Source organism: Camelus bactrianus, chromosome 7 (assembly GCF_048773025.1).
Source record: "Camelus bactrianus isolate YW-2024 breed Bactrian camel chromosome 7, ASM4877302v1, whole genome shotgun sequence".
Lineage (NCBI taxonomy): Eukaryota > Metazoa > Chordata > Mammalia > Artiodactyla > Camelidae > Camelus > Camelus bactrianus.
The window spans coordinates 82,199,139-82,219,690 of record NC_133545.1 but is presented as its reverse complement, the minus strand read 5'-3'; the positions used below and the strand labels follow the sequence as shown (position 1 = coordinate 82,219,690).

At 41.8% G+C, this 20,552-nt stretch overlaps 1 long non-coding RNA gene across 1 annotated transcript; it reads left to right on the top strand.

The window, feature by feature from the left end:
* The first annotated feature begins 7,185 nt into the window (after nt 1-7,185).
* On the top strand, nt 7,186-18,933 carry LOC141578264 (uncharacterized). Its single transcript, XR_012508406.1, has 3 exons — nt 7,186-8,549; nt 12,341-12,489; nt 18,295-18,933. It is a non-coding gene; the product is annotated as an uncharacterized LOC141578264 (long non-coding RNA).
* The last annotated feature ends 1,619 nt before the right edge of the window (nt 18,934-20,552 follow it).

Genomic DNA, 20,552 nt, shown 5'->3' with positions numbered 1-20,552 from the left:
CAGAATTGAAGTCCAAAATTAGGGCAGATGAGGAGGCAGCAAGAATGTCGTCAGTATCTCAGCTCCGTCACCCTGCCACGCTCCAGGTGGTACCCAAAAGGCCCAAACTAACACGCTCCCTGTGTTTCTGACATTCACTCCCAATGGTCCCTTCACCTGCGCGGACAACATGAATGAAAGGCTCATCGACTGGTCATCATTGTAGCATTCCCTGAGGCACAGGGCCATGCATGTAGTAAACAACCAAGAAATATCTGAAAACTATTAGATAATTGAGCAGAATGATGCATTCAAGACTCTCCACATCGAATATGTTTCATCCATCTTCTCCCCTTATCACCTTCCCCAGTAATTAATGTCTAACATGTCCCACTGACCTGAGGATATTTCTCGGACCCCTTTCAGTTCAGGGGTGCTTTGGCTCCAGAGAACCTAAGCCAATATGTGTATATATATATATATATTTTTTTTTTTCAGTCTTTTTTTCACAAGTTGGGCCAGTTTCATGCAGTTTCAAGAGTTGTGGTTGATGATCCAAAGGCTGAGCCTCAAGAAGTTAGAAAGTTCCAGCTTCTGTCACAGAGCTGGTGCCTTGGCAGCGTCTCCAACAGAATTGAACTGACGTCCAGATAAGACACCCCTCACAGCCCCGAACTGTAGATGGTGCCTGTGTGTTGGGATTTCCTATAAAGTCGGTGATAAAAAAGGGATGCCCCGGCCCACCCAGGGAGACTCGATGCTGTAGATTTGGGGAGGCATCTGGGCACCGTAAGGCAATTTTCTGAACCAGAGGCAGGAATGCAATCAGTCAAAATCTGTATGACAGCCGTTTTGGAATGAAAAAGATGTCTGTGAGTTCCAAGATGATGTATCCTTCCCCCTGAAGCAATGAAGAGAATTCGAATTCAGGAAACACGGGTTTTTCTCACTGTATCCTGTTCCAGATGCAAAACTGTACAGCCCTCTTCGCCACTGCACGTTCTCTGCGCTTTTCTCCTTCGTTTGAAAACCCAGCAACCAGGATGTGATTAATGTCCGTGGTCGTCTTGGCAGAGGCCCTCCTTAACAGCAGCCCTAAACAAGGAGCCTCTGGCCCTGTGCTGTGTGCGGATTTCAGGGATCTGTCCTGAGTGTCAACTAAATTCATCTTGACCTTGGAACAGATGTTTCCACTTAATTTTTCAGAGCCATAGATGGTAATCAACTTACAGCAAATCTTTGTCTCAAATACAGCCACCTGGCTTCCCAGAGCAAAACCGGCAGCATTTTGAGCAAATCTCCGGATGGAAAACTTTGAGAAAAGCAGAGAAATGGAATGCTTTGTAAATGCCAGGCATTGTAGGTGCACAGAAAGAAAAATTGATTTAGATCAGAAAGATTGCCAGATACAGTCTATAATCAAGGACCTTGGCTCAGCCAGATATGATTTGTGCGCCAGGATTCCGTTAGGAGATAAAGCTCAGACCTTGGAGATGGTGTTCCTCAGATTTTAATGTGCATGCAAACCACCTGGGTTCTTTTTAAGATACATATTTGGATTCAGTGGTAGGTCCCAAGACTCTGCCTTTCTACAAATGTCCCAGGTAACGCTGATGCCTCAGGTCCAGCGGTCACATTTTGGGTGACACGGCCCAACAGCCACTGGCCTCAGAGCCAAGTTCAGTAGACAAACTGTCAGCTTTAGCGAATCATCAGCCAAAGGTCACAGTGGCTTTAAAGCCAAAGAGGAACTTGACCTTCATCAGGTTATCCAGGGGACAAAGAACATCTTATCCGCTGAGATGCAGAGTAATTTTGCATCCTCTCCCTCCCTCTCTTTCTGATGAGAGCCCCAGAGAACCTGTCCTGTAGACCTCCTGTGTCTTGCCATTTGTGAGTTAAGTTAAGGTGATGTTTTGGAATTCAAGTTGTGTCTCTTACGTAGTGTTTTACTCAAGCCCTTGCAACTGATTTTGGGGGTGCAAGGCGTGTTTGGATTCAGCCACAGGGTGGATTTCACACTTGTTACACGAATGAAGAGTTCAAGAGTTGGATTTTCATAGGAACTGGATGAGTGTTCTACCCAGTGCCTCTGCCACGTTGATGCCCCCAGGTCTCCTTGTGACCAATGGAGGCGGACTCAGTTTCAGACTGCTGCCACAGGTCCACATGAGGACTGAATTCATGACGGGGACTCATCAGAACAACCGGGGTAAAGCAACTGAACCATGGACCAGTGAATGTGACTAGCAAGGAGGGCCAAGTCCGGGAAGGTGAGGCGTCAAATCCCAGGGCTGAAAACGCAATGCTTAGCACCATCCAAACAGGATGCACAGCCACTCAACCCATTTCCCACAGGACGGAGCCACGGTTTGCCTACCTGAGCCTTCCTCTCCTTCTCTGGCAGCTCCTGTGGCTGGCGTTATCCCCCTTACCATGGCATTTTTCTAAATCAAAATTTAATATATATTGGTCTAACAATCTTTTCACTGTATTCATAAAGAGAGAAGATGCTTCTTTCCAAAAACTAGGATTTAGCAATGGAATGGGATTCATCAGACGCAAGATGGCAGAACCCACCATGTCACCCTTCTGCCTGTTTGAGGCATGGCTGATACTTAAATATCCCTGATTATTAAGAAAGACTTTCTGTGCTCTCTAGAAGCATTAGGAAAGTGAATTCTGTAACGTTCTTAAAGAACGTCACTTACAGTTAAGTGTTTACAGTCAATGCTTCTGCTGCCTGTTTGTATTTCTTTGCACTGAGAGTTTTAAAAGAAAAGAAGAAAAAAGGGAAACAAAGGGTCACAACAGAACTACGACGAATCCCACTTCCAATGTCACATCTGTGAGTAGACATCCTTCTTGGCGTGTTCCGTTGTTAGCCCCAGAGCAGAATGACAAAACCGCTGCTCAGTTCCCCAAAACAAGCAAGCCCTAATGAGCAAAGCCACCGAGTTCCTGGAACTAACAGTTTCCAGGCATTCCTTTTTGACCAATATAGACAAAATGTGTGTTTTCAAAAAAATCTATGTTTCTATTGGACACATCAGCTTGCGTATTCAAAAAAGGACATAGACCAGTGATGCCCAATATCGCAGCCACCAGTCACATGGAGCTATGTCCACACACCTCCAAATTCATTCAAATCAGGTTATATTAAAAGTTTAATTCTTCCATCACACAAGCCACATTGCAAGTGCTCAGTCTGTTCAGATTTTAACTATCGTATGTTAGCACAGACATAGAACGTTTCAATCAGAAGAAAGTTTTGTTGGACAACTTTGGTCTAAAAGGATGCATACCAGATGGTAACTACCACTAACATCCCGGAGTATTAGCAGGAATTACCTTTAGAAATTAAGAATGGAAGGTGGTGGAAAGGTGGTTATCTAATTTATATGCTTGCTGGCTTCAGCTACTTAAAGAGTGTTATTTACTTATTTTTTTTTTAACATGAAAACCCCGAAGTGTTGTTAGGAACCTAACTTTTCATTAAATGTGCATTGGAGCCACATTCGGTCCATGTGTCCTGTCGCTTTGTGTGCATTTAGGAATCAAGCTCTTTTTGAATAGGTATGGAGTCTGCCCGAGCGAGCGCTCCACCGTGATCAAAGCAGAATCATTCTGGGTTTTTTTACCCCAGTGTCTGTTCTATAGATAAAGGAATAAAGGAACATAAGCTAGGAAGCAAAATTCTATGTTGAGTTGAGTTTAATGTAATGAACATTTACTGAGCTCTTGTGATCAGGTCCTGTGTATCAAGAAGGGTAAAAGTGATGTTCAAGTTGCTTACAGTCTAGCAGAAAGACAGATCTGTAAACAGATTATTCCAAGTCAGTGGGGCTGTGGGGAGTGGCGGGCAGGTGTGATGATAGAGCTACACACAGCAAGTGACTTAGGGATCCAAGCATGTGTCATTAGCTCCCACCCTGAAGATCAGAAAAGTCATAGTTCAACTCCCTTAGAAAAGGATGACAACATATTAATGAGGAAAGGAAGTGACTTGTGGAAGGAGAAGAAACCCTTGCTTGGGAAATTATAGGAGCAAAGGAAGGGGCTTAAAACAGATGAGGGTGGGGCAGTCCCCAGGCAGGGTGGCCCCAGTGGGACAGGCCGCCCGTTAGCTGAAAGGCTTATGCTCTGCGTGGCTCTGGAAGGGATGAGCACTGCACTCTCGGTGAGGACCTAGTGCTGTAAGGTACATGAAGCCCAGCACACTGCTGACCCCGATGCCCTATGATGCTCTGTCGCTTTCTTATCTGTATCCCAATTGTCCCATTTAATAAAGTATTTCATCCCTTGGACTCATAGAAGAGGTAGCATCGCGATATTAACATCACCAGCGTCATTATACTGAGCGTTACTTGTGCTCAATGTCCCTGTGCCAAGGGCCATCAGGGCACCTGTCTCCACCCTTCAAACAAACCCCTAAAAGAAGAAGCATTTTCCCCCTTTTGTAGTGGGAAAAGTTGAGGCTTGGGGAGGTCACGTGACTTTTCCAAGCTCCCACGCCCAAACAGAAGCCCCAGAACTGGCAGCGCCGTCTGCCTTGCTGGCGCACCTGCCTGGCGAGCTCTGTGCTCTGTGTTTCTCCAAGTGCTGCAGCTGGGCATTGCCTGGATGCAGCTGGGAGCCACTCTGCGGAAGCGATTTTGGAAATAGAGCCACAAAGAACTGTCATTCACAATCTCAGTTTCCTAGAGGACCACACACAGGACTCTGTTTTAAAAGAGCACAAAGTTTCTCTTAGGATAATACACCTGCGTGACTTCATGGTTCCCTGAGTCCAAAAGGACAGCCTGATTTGGACCTTGGTCGTGGACAGCCATGCGCCAGCAAGCCCCGGTGGACTTCCGGCCACCCCGTCCAGCCTCCAGGACCCTAAGGGACTCCAGCCGCTCAAATTCTGATCAAGGAATAATTTTAACCATATTCAGTATCTTGTAGTAACCTCTGATGAAGAAGAATATGAGAGCGGATGTATGTATGTTCCTATGTGACTGAAGCATTGTGCTGGACACCAGAAATTGACACAACATTGTAAACTGACTAGACTTCAATAAAAATATATTAAAAAAATTTTTTAAAGCAATCCTTTAACTGATAGCTGCCAGCAGTGTCTCCAATGGAGAGCAGGCACAACAGGTCATCTTCAAACCCCCAGGGCTCAGGCTCGACTCAGGTTGAACCCTCCCCGCCATCCCTACCCCAGCCGCCACCCTCTCCTGCACTGCCCTTTCCGGGCCCCTCCCTCAGGCCCTCTGCCTCTGGCCAGCTTCTGGTTTCAAGAGAGAACAGAGGGAGCCACCAACAAGGAAAGACATTTTTAATCAGTTACCAGCCTCCTTTGAACTTCAACATGAGTCCGCTCAAAGGTGTGCTTCAAATTTAGAGCGGAAGTCGTGGAGAGCAGCAGTCTGAGATAATCCGAACCAGAGTGGCAGAGGCCAGCTCTGCATGTAAGCGTCAGCCAGGTCCCCCTCCCCACCCAAGGCCTGTCTCGCAGACCCAGACATCAGACACGGACCCGGGGAGCTCACGCCCTGCTCTGAGGATCGCCCTGTCACTCCGCTAGGGTGCAGCTGGGGAGACAAACATAATTCTAGGGTCCCAAAGCCAGTGGGTTTGTCATCTGCAAGCAAGAAATCCTGATTATTATTCTTAATATTGCAGTTTATTATTTGCATTCCGGGACTAAACAATTACTCTGAGCCAGCAAACATTGTCCAAAGCACTTTAGTTAACACCTCATTTAACCTTCACAAAACCCTTGCCAAGAAGGTAGCATCATTCCCGCTGTACAAATTAGGACACCAAAGCTCAGAGAAGTTTTAAAAAAAAAAAAAAAAACTGGCCCAAAATGCACACCTGAGTGGTGGGACGGGGGTTACTAAGGACATGTTGTGATTATTAAGAAATAAGGGCTGGAAGGCAGACAGCTGAGTTTAGAGGAAAGGATGTTTGTTAATTGGCTTTAAGAGACATCTGCGCAATTAGCCCTCGTGTCAAACTGATCTTAATTTCCTCCGGGCCACAGATCTCCCATCAGGAAAGTGGGAGTCACTCATTAACTGGCTCATTGATAATCCCCTATGTGCCAAGACCCAGCTCTTCATCATGGAGCACTTACATGTATCTGCTGTTTCAAAAACCACTGGAGAAGAGGCACGTAGGCTGCGTGCGTGGTGTGTGCATGCAGGTGGGTTAAAACGCCCTGTCTGTTTAACGAGCGATCCCCAATGCAGGGAGCGTATTGGACACTCTGGCAATCACATTTAAATGATGAGGGACCCCGAAGAGAACATATCCTTTTAAAAGAAATAATAAGGCCTTTGTCTAATCGCTCATTTATCACAGGATTTTATCTCAGGCTGCCAGGCAACAAAAAAGGAAAAGGTGGCAACTGATTTAGCTTCATTCGTCTACAGCTTTAACCAGCATGTGCTTCTAATGAAGCCAAGTCTTCCTGGGCTGGAGAATTTACTGGTCTAGAAGGTAACCGAATGTTCCATCACCTCCTCTAATTGAACGGTAGTAAAAACGTCACGAATGGTGTCAATTACCCATTGATAGGTTGCTTTCCTTCTGTTTACCCTTTAAGGCATCAAGAGGTTCTGGAAAACACTCTAGGCTGCTTTTTTTCCCCCTCCAACTCCCCTACCCCCAGTCATATTTCTTTCAGAAGTGACAAGGAGCGACAGTGTCCCTTGTAGGTGTCTGGTCATTAAATATCTGTCGGAATCCATGACTTAGGTTAGGTCCAGACATTCAATCAAAGAAAGGCGGCGGCGGGAGGTGGGGTAGTCAAAATAACTGCAAAAAGTGAGTGTTGGTTAATTACGATCTAAAAGTCAATAAAGTCATCTGATGGCAGATTTAGGGGAACTCATTAGAGAGCGGAATTCAATTGTGGAGAAAAGTGAGCTACCACAGCTCCGAATCGAGCCCATTTCATTAGGGTCCTCAAATGGGATGAGAGAAGCGCCTGCAGGCCCAGGCTCCCCCCCAGGAGGCCTCCCAGCGGAGCATCTGCAAAGCAGTTGCAGGAATAAGTGAAGAAGTGAGTAAAGAATCAGCCATCCAGGTATCCAGCACCAGCTCCTTGCTTCTCATTTCACAGAACGAAATCCCTTCCTTAGAAAAAGAAAGCCAGCCCAACTCAAGAACTGTAAGGATTTCTTTTTTTACATTTTTTTTATTGCATTATAGTCATTTTACAGTGTTGTATCAAATTCCAGTGTAGAGCACAATTTTTCCGTTATACATGAACATATGTATATTCACTGTCACATTTTTTTTTTCGCTGTGAGCTACCTCAAGATCTTGTATACATTTCCCTGTGCTATACAGTATAATCTTGTTTATCTATTCTGCATATGCCTGTCAGTATCTATAAATTTTGAAATCCCAGTCTGTCTCTTAGTGGACGCAGTGACCACCGTCTGGCTCCACCAGCATCAGGCATCTTAAAGTCACAGGCTCCCAGGAGAGCGTTGTGACCCTTTTGTGTATGTGGTGACCATTTTGAGTGTCGTTATTTTTTTAAATAAACAACTGAGTCATGTTAGGCTGCAGTAGATGACAGCGAAAGCTCCTTGTGAACTGTATAGAATATATTTATTTAAGTGTGGAATTCGCCCTGGAACTTCAGTCTCCCGAAGCAAAGCTATAAAACAGGCAATGTTTATCTTTGCTTTCTTGCTGCCAGAATCCTCTCCTTTTGGGGGGCCCTCTGCTCCCTGCACGTTTGTCCTCGTCACTCAGGGTCCTGCTCCTCAGTCCCTTAAAACCTACCCATCAATCTTGAATGTATCAAGCACCCATCTGGTGATAACCAGCTAGGCTGTGGAGGAGTGATAAAAAGATGAACAAATTCTAGTCTCTGTCTCCCAGGATCCGTTAACTATTATTGAAGAAACAAGAGACGTTCCTCTGCCAAGTATCCATCCTACTCTCTCTGAGCCATTCCTTAAAAGAAAGCGTCCTGTTCTTGCTGTTTATCAGACAAGGTGATCTGCTTTGAGGGTCATAAAATCTGAAACTGAACATATATATCCAGATTCCCCTAGTAAAAAAAAAAAAAAAAAAAAAAAAATTAAAAGTCACAGGAAACCAGAGTATCTTCTAAAGCAATCAGTCCCAAGCACAGGGTAAGAAGCAGGGCAGTGAATTATAACAGCCCGTTCGTACTACTGGGTGTGCTGATGTGGGTCCATGTCGATTGTCCAGCCCTAGGGAGCCAGATTTTTCTCTGCCTCAAAGCATGGAAATAAAGAGCTGGAATCCCTTATTTCTCTAAAAGTGGTGCCCTCCCTGGTAGGTAGAGATTTCACAAATCAGTATAAAATAGATGCGTCCCAAAATGGGGAAAAAAAAAAAAAAAGAGCAAAGAGAAGAAATACATGCACATTAAAGGAGAAAGGAATTCAATGATCTTAATGCTCGAGTCCAAATTGTCCAAACGAAACAACTACAAGGCTCATTTTCCAAGTATGGTTAGTGTCCCAGACTGGCGAGGGCCGGTGCCAAGGGTACAGCAGGGCGCTTGCTCAGTGCGGCGTGAACAGGTACGGCCTTTTTACAGAGCAATTTTCTGATCAGTAATCCTGAAAGTGTTCGTAGCCTTGGGGCCTGGTAATTCTCCTTCCAAGAATGTAGCCTTAGAAAAGACGCTGAGATGCATTTGAGGCTCTGAGCACAAAAGCGTTCAGCGCGCACACAGCCCCTCCCGCCCCAACCCGGGCACGGCTGCCAGGAAGCCTCCTGCACCAGCCTCCCCACCCCCAGGGAGCAGCTTACACTTTTCAAACACACTGAAGGAATCCAGATGTGCCGCTGACCTCCCGATGGTCTGGCCTCATGTCGGCCCTGGCTCCTTTAACCTCAGGGCTATTAGCAGGTTTCTGCCTGCGTCTGCCACTGACTCTGTCTGCACACACTGCCCCCTCTTCCGCGGGGGGGGGGGGGGGGTGAGTCATGACTTTGCCTTTGCTTTCAATTCATTCTCCTGGAGCGAGCAGCACTGCTCGGAGATGGGGTGTGCGCGTTTCAGCCTTCCCAAGCGTCAGCACTGGGGGCAGTTTGTTTTTCTCTTATTTTGCTATCGGTCATTTTAATGGGGATCTGGAAGGAGAGGAATTAGACACTTGTGTTGACATCAAATTCTTACCCAGAAGTCCTGGGTTGCTTTTCTAAAACAAAAGAGAATCAGAGGCGAAGGGTGGCGCAGGAGGAAGGAGGGAGGGAGGGAGGGGAGGGCTCGGAGGTGGGGGGGAGGGGGATCTATTTGCATGAGTCCCCCCTTCCTAATTATAGATAACTGGCTGCAAGTTTGTCTGTTGGTGTGAGTTATTTTAAACAGTTTGCCACTCAGTCTGGACATTAATGAACTGGGATTTGGTGGGGAGGGGACAGGAACTGAAAGGAAAGTAGTGCAGAATAGCAGACTTCCAGGCAAGAAGAGATTTAGATGTCATTCCAGCATGCAAGGGGTGGGACTGGTTTTTCAATTCAAGACTTTTTGAAGCTGGAGTCAAGATAACTGGCATTCTGAGAAATCACAGTGAGGGAAGTACACCAAAAAGCAGACGGGAGGGAGTTTTCCGAAAGTCTTATTTTGTCCCGTTTTACAATTTTTTCCTACAAATCTGGCGGTAGCAACCTGCTCCTTGGCAATCCCTGAGTAGATGGGAAGGGATAAATTGGGAATTCAAAAATTGCACCTCTTGGGGAGTGATGGAAATGTTAGCTGTCCTGATGGTGGTGGTGGTGGTTTCACGGGTGTAGACCTCTATCAAAATTCATCAAAGTGTAATCTGAAATATGTATAGTTTGCTATACAGGAACCATATCACAATAAAGGTGTTTAAAAAAATACGGACATAGAGGTAACAATTGTTTTGTTAACAAGGATTAATATGGGAATTGCTGACACCCATAATTATTGGGTCTCCCCTCTCTCGAACAGGTATGTCTCTTAAATTATCCACATTTTCTTTTATGTCTCTGGGTAACATTTTTGTCATCTGTTTATATATTGTTTTTGTATATCTCTTGTTGAGTTTATCCCTAAGATCTTTCTATTTCTATTTCTATTTTGAATCAGATTTTTAAAAGTAAAATTTGTAAATGATTATTGCTGACATAGAAAAAAATTACAAATTAAAAATAATAAATAGAGAAATAAATAGGTCCACCTTGATGAATTGTATGGAGCTGTTTGGCTACACCAACCTGATTTCCTCATGGAGCGATGAATTTAGTTGACTGTTTTCAAAGTGAGTGGTGGATAGCCAAATGTTTTCAGAGGAAGGTACAGATTTGATGGAACACAATCATCGTTCAGCGGAGGCGGAGTCGGCGTTACAAAACCAGTTAGAATGTACTAAACCATGCAGTGGTACTTCCCTTCTCTATTAATATTTAGCTGAGGTCTAGAGACCTCTCTTCTTTTCCATCCTCAACATGACCCATATTTGATCTTCCCTGGAGGCTCTTTGGTTCCATATGGTACCTTATAGTCAAGATAGCCATGCAGATGGGGAAAATCCAGGCTTGATTTTGAAGTGATTCTTTTCAAATCATTGAGAACCCTCGCAAAATTGTCATTGAGTTCAACAAAATTTGTCATAACATCAGTGATGTGTGTGTGTGTGTGTGTGTAAAATTGTTCTTAAAACCAAGCTGATTATAACTGGGAAAATGCTGGAGAAAACCAAACTGATCAAGGAAATTTGGGTGATGTTTAACAGCTGTTTCTTGGGTACATACTCGTTATATTTTTTTCAAAAACAATTAAAAGTGATTTTAATAATCATTTGGTATTTAAATAATATACTCTGATTGTCATATGGAATTTTAATGAAATGCACATTTTCTTCTAAAATATGAAGCGTTACCACTGTGAAAAGACCTTTTCTCTCCTAAGAACATTTTTTAAGGATAATGTTCCCTGTGATTCTGTGGAGATAAAAATTCTTTCCCAATAACATTTACCCTTCTCCACTAATTTGGCAGTTGATGAGTCTTGAGGGAATGAAAGATAAGAATTTTAAACGAAGTAAGTGTTCTCATAATCTCCAAATGAGGATAATGAAAACAATGCACAGAAGGATATGTTTAAGATAAAACAGGCTTCGAGTAAACAGCACATAAGCAGAAGTTACTTCCATTCTGTCTCCGTTCAAGGCGTTTTCTATGCTCCATGTTTGTAAAGCAGTCAGAGTCCATCTTCCCTACCTTTGTTCTCATTTCCTTTGGGAAACTTTATATCTTAGACATTTTTTCCCCCTCAGCATTCAAAGGCTCTGAACTTAGATCTTAGTTAAAAGCAAGCTTGTAAATGGAACTGGTCAAATCACCATCCTTCCCAGACTCCAGAAAAATCAGAGTTTTGGTGCTCAACACGCTTGCATGCTGAAAAACGCCTCTGGTTTCTATCATTTTATGCAACCGTGTTTCAAGCATCATTTTTCTGGTGATGTCCTTTCATAAAGACATCTGCCACCTGTTCACCTCTTCTTACCTCTGGTCTCAATGTGTCTGCTTAACTAAGACCAGCCCAGGAGCTGAGGATTAGAAAGTCAAACACATGAATTCAGTGATAATTTTAAAATAAAAAAACCTAAAGCACTAAAATGTACAAGTCTTCCTCTTTAGCAAGGGGCAACAGCTCCAGCGGACAAAATGTTCCTCTGTTTTCTCGTCATCTTCCCAGACACCCAAGAAACCTTCTCATTAGGGGCTTGTAAACCAGGTTTCAGCATTATTTCAGGGCGAAGGAAAGTGTGTCATCCAAGTAGTGAACATGAGACAACTTTCAGTTAATTTTTAAAGCCAAGGGGCTAACATGCTAAAGGGAAAACATTGAGCCTCTAGCTGTTAGGAAAATGCCAGCAAGTTTCTCTCAAATATGTTTAACTTGTAAAAGTCATAGGAAGGCCACCATCTCTAGTAATTAAAAAGTATATTTTTTATTTATACTTTTAAATTATATTGATTTTCTGCCCTCAAGGTTTTTCTGCTTGAAGTATAGTTAGTTTACAATGGGTCAATTATTTCTGGTGTACAGCATAATGCTACAGTCATACATACACATATCCATTTTCATATTCTTTTTCATTATAGGTTGCTACAATGTATTGAATATAGTTCCCTGTGCTCTACAGTATAAACTTGTTGTTTATCTATTTTATAGATAGTAGTTAGTATCCGCAAATTTCGAATTCCCAATTTATCCTTTCCCACCCCCTTCCCCCCGGTAACCGTAAGATTGTTTACTATGTCTGTGAGTCTGTTTCTGTTTTGTAGATGAGTTCATTAGTGTCTTCTTTTTTTTTATTATTTTTTTTTTTTTTAGATTCCACATATGAATGACATCATATGGTATTTTTCTTTCTCTTTCTGGCTTTCTTCACTTCTGCCCTCCTGTTTTAACCCTCCTGGAGAAAGTCTACAGGTAGAACAGGACACGACAGACCCCACACTTGGTCACAAGCTGCTCACCAGGTATGGGGATGGTAATGTCACCAAGAATATCTCACTGGACTTGTGAATAACCACTGAATCTCTCTCCTATAGCTGGGAGGAGGGAGGGAGTCATGAGACGGGAGAGAGGCAACAAGAAGCCTCACCTGGTTGGGAAGGATTTCTTGAGCCTCAGGTTAGGTAAGAGAATGTCTCTGTCCCAGGGTGTGGAGAGCCTGACACTGGCTGCGAGGAAAACGGGAAGTTGAAGTCTGTAAAGTGTGGAAGGGATTCCATGTGAGCCACCGAATGCAGGGGCAGAGCAGACATCATAGGGCATGGAACCAAGGACCAGAGGGTCACAAAGCTGAGTTCATGGAATCAAGTGCCAGAGCTCTCCAGAATACCAACCAGGGTCCAGTGACATTGTCCAGAGTACTGTCATGGCCACCAGGGCAGGGTCTGGGGTACAGCAGCAAACCCTGAAAATGGGGGTGAGGGGATATCTCTGGCCTGGAAAGACCACAAGCGCCATATTTGAGGCATCAGCAGATGGTGCATGGACGCAAAAAGGGAGTGTGATGTATCTCCTTTTCCCAGATACGTTTCTTGCCACTAAGGTAGGAAAATATGCTTATCAGAGGGATGAAAAATACGCAGAATAAAACCAAACACGCCCTCCTTCTTAGCCCACCGTGAACATTGCTAATAGACTATGGGACTCTTTGCATAACCAACTTTCAGAATTCTTTTTAACGCCGCCTTTGAGGTTATTAAAGACTGATAGGAGCTGGCACTCTGGTTAAACCCTTTTGCCATCTCTGCGTCATGCTGTTCTTTGACACAGACAGCCCCTGCGTCCACCAGAAATTGACACAACGATGTAAACTGACTGTGCTTCAATAAAAGAGAATTTCTGATAAATAAATAAATAAATACTCAACAGTTTAACACAGAGAAGGACTTTCTGACCCAAGCTATTTGTTTCTCTTAATTTTTTTTTTTAACTTAGCTTTGCCCAGTTATCTGTTGGCTGCTGGTGATAGTCACCACAGTGCTGTGTCTGGCTCATACCAGCTCACAACGCCAAGTATCAAATTTTCAGTCATCTCGCGAGACACTTTTTTAATCACAGCCGTTTTTAAGAGTTAAATGATATACACTTGCAATTAAAGCATGTATGGAAAACAAATAAATACTGAAAACCCCCCACTTCCTAATAATTTTACTCTAACCTGTGCTTTTGAGGTCACTTACATCCGTCGTCTCTGTACGGTGGAAATACAGTTTAATGCTCTGCCACAGACATCTCTTGTCACTCTACTTTTCAGCGGCAATACTGGTATTTTTAAATTGACCAGGGTGTAAATATCACTGAAATAGGCAAACGCTATAAATCAGGGCTTTTCACTCCCCCGGGATAGCCCGTTGTTAAACATTTACTGGCACATTATTGGAGACAGTGTACTCGAAGGTAGGGGAAAATCTAGAGCAGGGGAAGCCAGGCATTTGGAAAGACGTCATCTAGTAGAAGGGTGCAGAGAGACTTGCTGTGAGGATTGGCATTTGGGTGCTCATCTCAGTGGGCACATCAAACGGCATTTACAGGGTCAGTGAAAGGCTAACCCATCAGTGCCTCTGAAAGCACCATTCATCTTACCAAATGAAAAAGTGCATCTCAAGTGATGCGTTTTTCTATCAGCTGTCCTGGAGAACCCTTGAGGTGGTTCGTACAGGAGAAATGAAGAGAGTACAGGTGACCAGGAAAGGAATGGAAATTAAAATAAGTCAACATGAAAGAAATTCAAGAGGAAAAGAGGGATTGGAGATAATGGGGATGATGTAAAAAATAAGTACGTGGAAGATGCCCAAAATAAATATTTTAGAGGAAATATTAATGCAAATAAAAAAAAAATCAAAGCCATGGCATTGTTCCTTTTTAGATAATGTTTCACAGGTTTGGCCAGTGGATTTCCACCATGTTCCCTGGATGATTCAGAATGTTGATCAGAAGCTAAGAGAAGGTTCAAGATGACAGAAGACCAGGTTCCACTACCCTCTCACCAGGGCAGCAAATCTCATTTCACACTGGGCTTTCTAATATAATTCCATTTGAAGAAAGGCTTCCTCTAATTTAAAAAAAAAAAAAAAAAAGAGGAAAACATGAAAAAAATAAATATTAGGTTTCTATCTTTTTAATTGAAACATGAATTTACACTCAAAGTCATTACAAGAGTCCTATCAAGCATTATTTATTAAAAATATTATCGAAAAAGTAATTTTAAAGGCAACATTTTACATTACCTACCTACCTATTTCTGAACCCCTGAATAGTGATGTGTAAAAAATAGATATTTTTAAAGATTTGAAACACATAATTTGATTAATATTTTCTTGCCATCTATAAAAGTATTTGCTGATTTTTTTTTTTAAAGTAAGAATCAGATATGAAGCAGAAAGGAATCGTTACATAGAGGGTCTTTAGAATTTGGGTCCATAGGTTCAGTTGAGGGAGACCTGATGAGATGAGCATTTTGAAAATGCTCTGAGTCAGCGTGAAGAGTGGACTTGAAAGGGTTAAGAATGGATATGGGAAGATTAGTTAGGAGACCATTAAAATTGTCCAGACTTACTGTGGTGGAGGTAAAGATGTACAAGAGAAGATAAAAGAAGTATCTGGGAAGTAGAATGCGCAGAACTTTTAAAAAAAAGGGAAGTGTGAAAAATAACTCTTGGGTTGCTGAACTATGCAACTGAAAGAGAGAACTGAGTTATACAACTGAGATAGGGAACTCTAAAAGAGGAACAAGAAGGGAGGTGGTAGATAATGAATCCAATTTGGATACACTGTCTTTAAGACATCTCTGAAGTCTTCAAAAGGAGATTCAAGGTGAACAACTGGATACTATGCTTCTGGAGCTCAGAAAGAGACATGATTCTCATATATTTATACTCACATACCCTCAATCACCCGTTTAAATTGCATCATTCCATTGTTTATGACATATTGACAGAATTGGTAACCATTACCACAACCAATTTTAGAACATTTTCATCACCACAAAAAGAATCCTTATTCCTGCCTGTCAACATGTGCTGATGTGCCTCTGTAATGTATTTTTAATTTCAATTATTGTAATTTTCAATTCCAGATTTATCTCTGATTCTGTTTTGATCATTTGTTTGTCTTTATTAATATTCTCTATTTGGTGAGACATTGTTCACATGCTTTCTTTTCATTCTTTAGACATGGTTTGCTTTAGTTCTTTGAACCTATTTAAAATAACTGACTTAAAGTCTTTGTCTAGTAAGTCCAATGTCTGGGATTCCTCAGGACTCTTTCTGCTGGGTGCTTCTTTCCTGTGTATGGGCCACACTTTCTTTTTTATTTCCATATCTCACTTCTTGTGTTGAAAAACTGGATAACCTAATTAATATTACATGGCAACTGGGAATCAGATTCTTCTCCCTTCCACCAAAGTCTGTTGTCATTACTGTTTATTGTTATTGTTTTGCTGCTGTTGATTTTTTTGCAACTTCCTTCCCTGAACTAAACTAATTCTGGAAGCTTTGAGTTGTTTGTTGCATGTGCCATTAAAATCTCTGCCTGGTTAGTTTAGTGGTCAGCTAATGATTAGACAAATATGTCCTCAAATGCTTGGAACCAATAGCTTCCCAGTCTTTGACAAGGGCTTCTGTGTGTGTGTTGGAGTATGCCTTCATTACCCCATAGGTGGTTTAGTATCGTACCTTAGCCTTCACTTCCTGCTTGTGCAGATCCTCACAGTTGGCCAGAGGTAAGAGCTTAGAATCTTCTCAGGTATTTCCTGAGCATGCACACAGCCCTAGCCATGCATTTGGCTTTCTAGTTTCCCAAGAGTATGTCAGAGCTTTCAAAATCTCCTATAGACTTTTCACTACTCAGTTTTTCTTTGTAAGTTTTCTGGTTAGTTTGTTGTTTGCTCCAAGTATTGTCTCCACCTCAGGCAGCTATTCTGTTAAACAATTGTTACTGATAGTTTTTGACAAACACCCTTTAGGAAAATTTTGTTGCAGCGGCTGAGCTCTGAGTCAGGTCAAACGAAGACAAGCCTTGCAAGCGGGTTTTCTGGGGAACTAGTATACAGGTCAAATAATGCCAACTCTCTGAGACTGGGGCTCTGAAAGATCTCCAGTCCTTTACTGATCCCTCCAGTGTCTGCTAGACTGCTGATTTCCCAGTGTTCTGAAAAAATTACTTTGACAATTTTTGCCAGGGTTCTTATGTTTTTATGGAGAAGAGAATTTTCACAGATCTTTATACTCCACCATTTGTGATGACATCCTCAAGGTCATACTTAAGTTATGAAGCCATTTGGACAGATTAGATTTAACAATAAGTTTTTTCACAGGCTTATGAAATATGTATCCTTGATTGTATGTACCATTCTGTCATGTTTGTCTAATAACTGAAAGTTTGAATGAGTTTAAATGGACTTCATATTAGCAGATAATCCTGTGGTCCCCTGGGTTCAGAGAGCAAAACTCTATTTTCATCATCTTAAAATGACTCATACATTACAACTCTTCAAAGAGCTTGGGATTAATGACAATAAATAAATAAGTGAAAATGTAAAATTACTACGACCTCAAGGATCTTGGAATCTAACTTCAAGGTTAATTTTTAAGGAAATTATAAATACCAATAAAAAAGAAAGTAAAGGCTGATAATAGAGGCAGATGTACCCTTTTGTAGGTAAACTTGATTCAGACTATTTCACTTGCTGCATCTAAAATCCAGGATACAATGAACATCTTCCTTTCAGTGTGGTCATCATCATGTTCTTAATTACGTCAAAATGCTCTGTAATAATATATAATTAAGGATTTGATCCTGTCCTCACTTCATAACATCAATACTGTTTGGTCTCTTCATTTGGCATCTTTCTTACCCACGCAGAACTTCTCTAGGATGTTCTCATTTTCATTCTGTGAAAGTGTATTTTACGCTTCCTTCCTAGGCTGAACACTAATGAATAAGTCAGTTTAATATACTCTTGTCTGGTGTGGAAAAAAAAACCACATAGAAGAGCATTAAAACTACCTTTAAAAAGTATATGAAGCAGGAAGGGTAGAGCTCAGTGGTAGAGTGTGTCCCTAGCATGTGTCAGGGCCTGGGTTCAGTCCTCAGTACTTCCATAAATAAATTAATTTCATTATTTAAATTAAAATTACCTCCCCTCCAAAAAAAAATTTTTTTAAGTATATGAAAGGCCCACCTCAATGCCTTCCTACAATAAACATCTCCTTCCTTTTTGTCTTTCCCAAGCCCTGAAATTCTCATTCATATGAATGAGAGGTATCTCTACTTGTTGAGGTTCCATCACATACTAGTCAACACTTAATATATGTTTTTTCATTTTATCTGTCCAAAAACACTGTGAGGAATCAGAAATACAGTCATGTTAAATAATTTGATAAGATCACACTTCTAGAAAATTCCTGGCACATAGAACATGTTCAACAACAATTTACTTATTCGTGTGGCTTTTTTTTTTCATTGTCTCTAATTTTCATTTATTTTTTTTATTGAAGAATAGTTGATTAACAGTGTTGTGTTAATTTCAGGTGTACAGCATAGTGTTTCAGTTGTTAAGTATAGGTTTCTGTATTCCAAAGAAGAACAATTTATTTAAAAGGTGAGTACAAGTGGCAGAAGCTGGCTCTTGTGCTGAGGGATGGCCCTTTTCTGTAATACGATTTACATAGACTGATAGACATGGAGCAACATACGTGATTCCTCATTTTTATTTTGTTTTCTTTTCTTTTCTTCTCTTTTCTTTTCTTTTCTTTTCTTTATTTATTTAGCCTATTAAGGAAGCAGACCCTGGGAGAATCAGAGCCTTGCTTTTGTAGGACAAGGAGTTAAGAAAGGCAGAGTATTGCAGTGTCCAGACCAAGAGGCCAGGATGAGAGCTTGGAGAACACTACATGGAAGACACGGGGCCCCCAGCAAGCAAAGTCTTTTGCTTTCCGCCTACACTGAGGGCCTCCTCAAAGCCACCCTTCTGTTAGTCCTAAATTCCACCAGTGATTTCACAACAACTGTTTTTGTTTTCATGGTCCAAAAAAAAGGAAGATTCTAGAGAAGGTGGAAAGAGCACTTCAAAAGTTCATCTCACAACTCTTTGGGATTAAAGGAATTTGATGTCCCTGGCAGTGAAGAGCTGAGCGGTAAATAAAAAGGCACAATACTTTATAAGGTTCTTCACTGATGGGTTATTCTTTAAATGTTGAGGAAGGAAACAAATGACACACTTGTAATCAAATAGTCTTTAATTAAAGCCTGTGTACGGCTGTATCAAAGGACCCTCCGCAGACTTGTTTACGAATGGGTCAAAGGGAACGCAGAAGGGCACTTCTACAAATATACCAGCAATAACTAGTCACCTGCCTCCAGCCTCCCTCCCTTAATCTCCAGGACAGACGTAAGTGGTAGATAAAAAAGCACAGTCAGGTGGGGAGGGTATAGCTCAGCGATTGAGCGCATGCTTAGCGCATGCTTAGAGGTTGTGGGTTCAATCCCCAGTGCCTCCATCAAATAAACTAATAAATCTAATTACCTTCCCCCTCCCCCCAAATTAAACATTTTTAAAATATATGGCTTCTATAATGAAATACCAGTCTGTGGACTAGCAGTTTATGAAAAACAGAAATTTACTCCTAACAGCCCAGGAGGCTAGAAGTCCAAGATCAAGGGGCAAGCATGATCATGTTCTCACGAGGGCCATCTTTCTGGTTCATAGCAGGGAACTTCTTGTCGCATGCTCACGTGGTGGAAAGGACTAGGAATGTCTCGAGAGCCTCTTTTATGAAGGTACTAATCCCATTCATAAGGGCTCTGCTCTCATGACTTAAGCACCTCCCGAAGGTCCCATCTCCTAATACCAAGATGTTTGAGGGGGCAGTTAGGGTTCTACATACGAATCTGGAAGAGACACAAATATCCAGACCATAGCATATTCTGTAAGAAGTGTAAAACCCATAGATCTAATAATGGATTCAAAATATTGAGGAAATGAAATAGCATGCTAGCACACAAAAGCAGTAAGTAGGAAGGAACACTAACAAGAACTTCCATGTAGACACATGGGAAAATGATTAGTATTTGTGGAGTAATTATGGCTTGTTTTTAGTCACTTTGGAAGCTGTTTTTCAGTCGTTATTATCTTAATCCTCACAGTACTATTATGAGGTGGTTATGATTAGCCCAATTTTACTTATAAAGAGATTAAGTAATGTGCCCCAGGTCTCAAAACTGTAAGAAGCAGAAAAAGCCATCTCAATCAGGGCTCTTGTTATTATTATAAATTCTGGGCTTTCTTTTCCCCGTCCCACCCAAATGAGGGATGTATAAAGCCAACTGACTATATGGGAGGCGTCAATTATGACAGAGGAGGAACACAAACGTCATCTCAGACACTTCTTTAGAGACCTGAAGCCCCATAGTTGGCTCATCCTGAGACATCCTCAGGAAAAAGAAGTCTTTTCCATCCTTTGTACACAACAATGAAAGGTTGTCTACAACGCTTATCCATATACCTCAAGAACAACTTTGTTAAAAGCAGAGAAAGTGCAGAAAAAAGGTAATTAATGACCAAAGGACTAGAAGCATTGTTTTAGGAAGATAGAATAAGAGCATTGTGTTATTATTGGTGTAAAGAAAATTAGGAACGCTGTCAACAAGACATACTTCAAAAAAAAAAAATCAAAGTCTATTAAAAAAAAAAGGGGGGAAAGAAAAAGCCATTTTATACATTAATGAAGGCTTTTCCTCCAAAAACTGATAGAGGCCAGAAACAGGAGTAAGTTTAAGCACAGTGAGGTGACAAATGGCATATCATGTGTTATTAAGGAGAGTCAATGTCCATAATCTTTAGAAGTTGAGCCTTCTAAAGAAATCGTAATGACTTCCCACAAAATGTTTCCTTCATGTTAGTTTTATGAGACAAAATTCTGGGCAGAGACGACCATTAGACTGAAGTTGAATCATCCTTGGTCTCTTTCTCCTCCCTTCCCCCCTGAAATTTTCCCAGCAGAATTAAGAAAGATTACTAATGACAAAG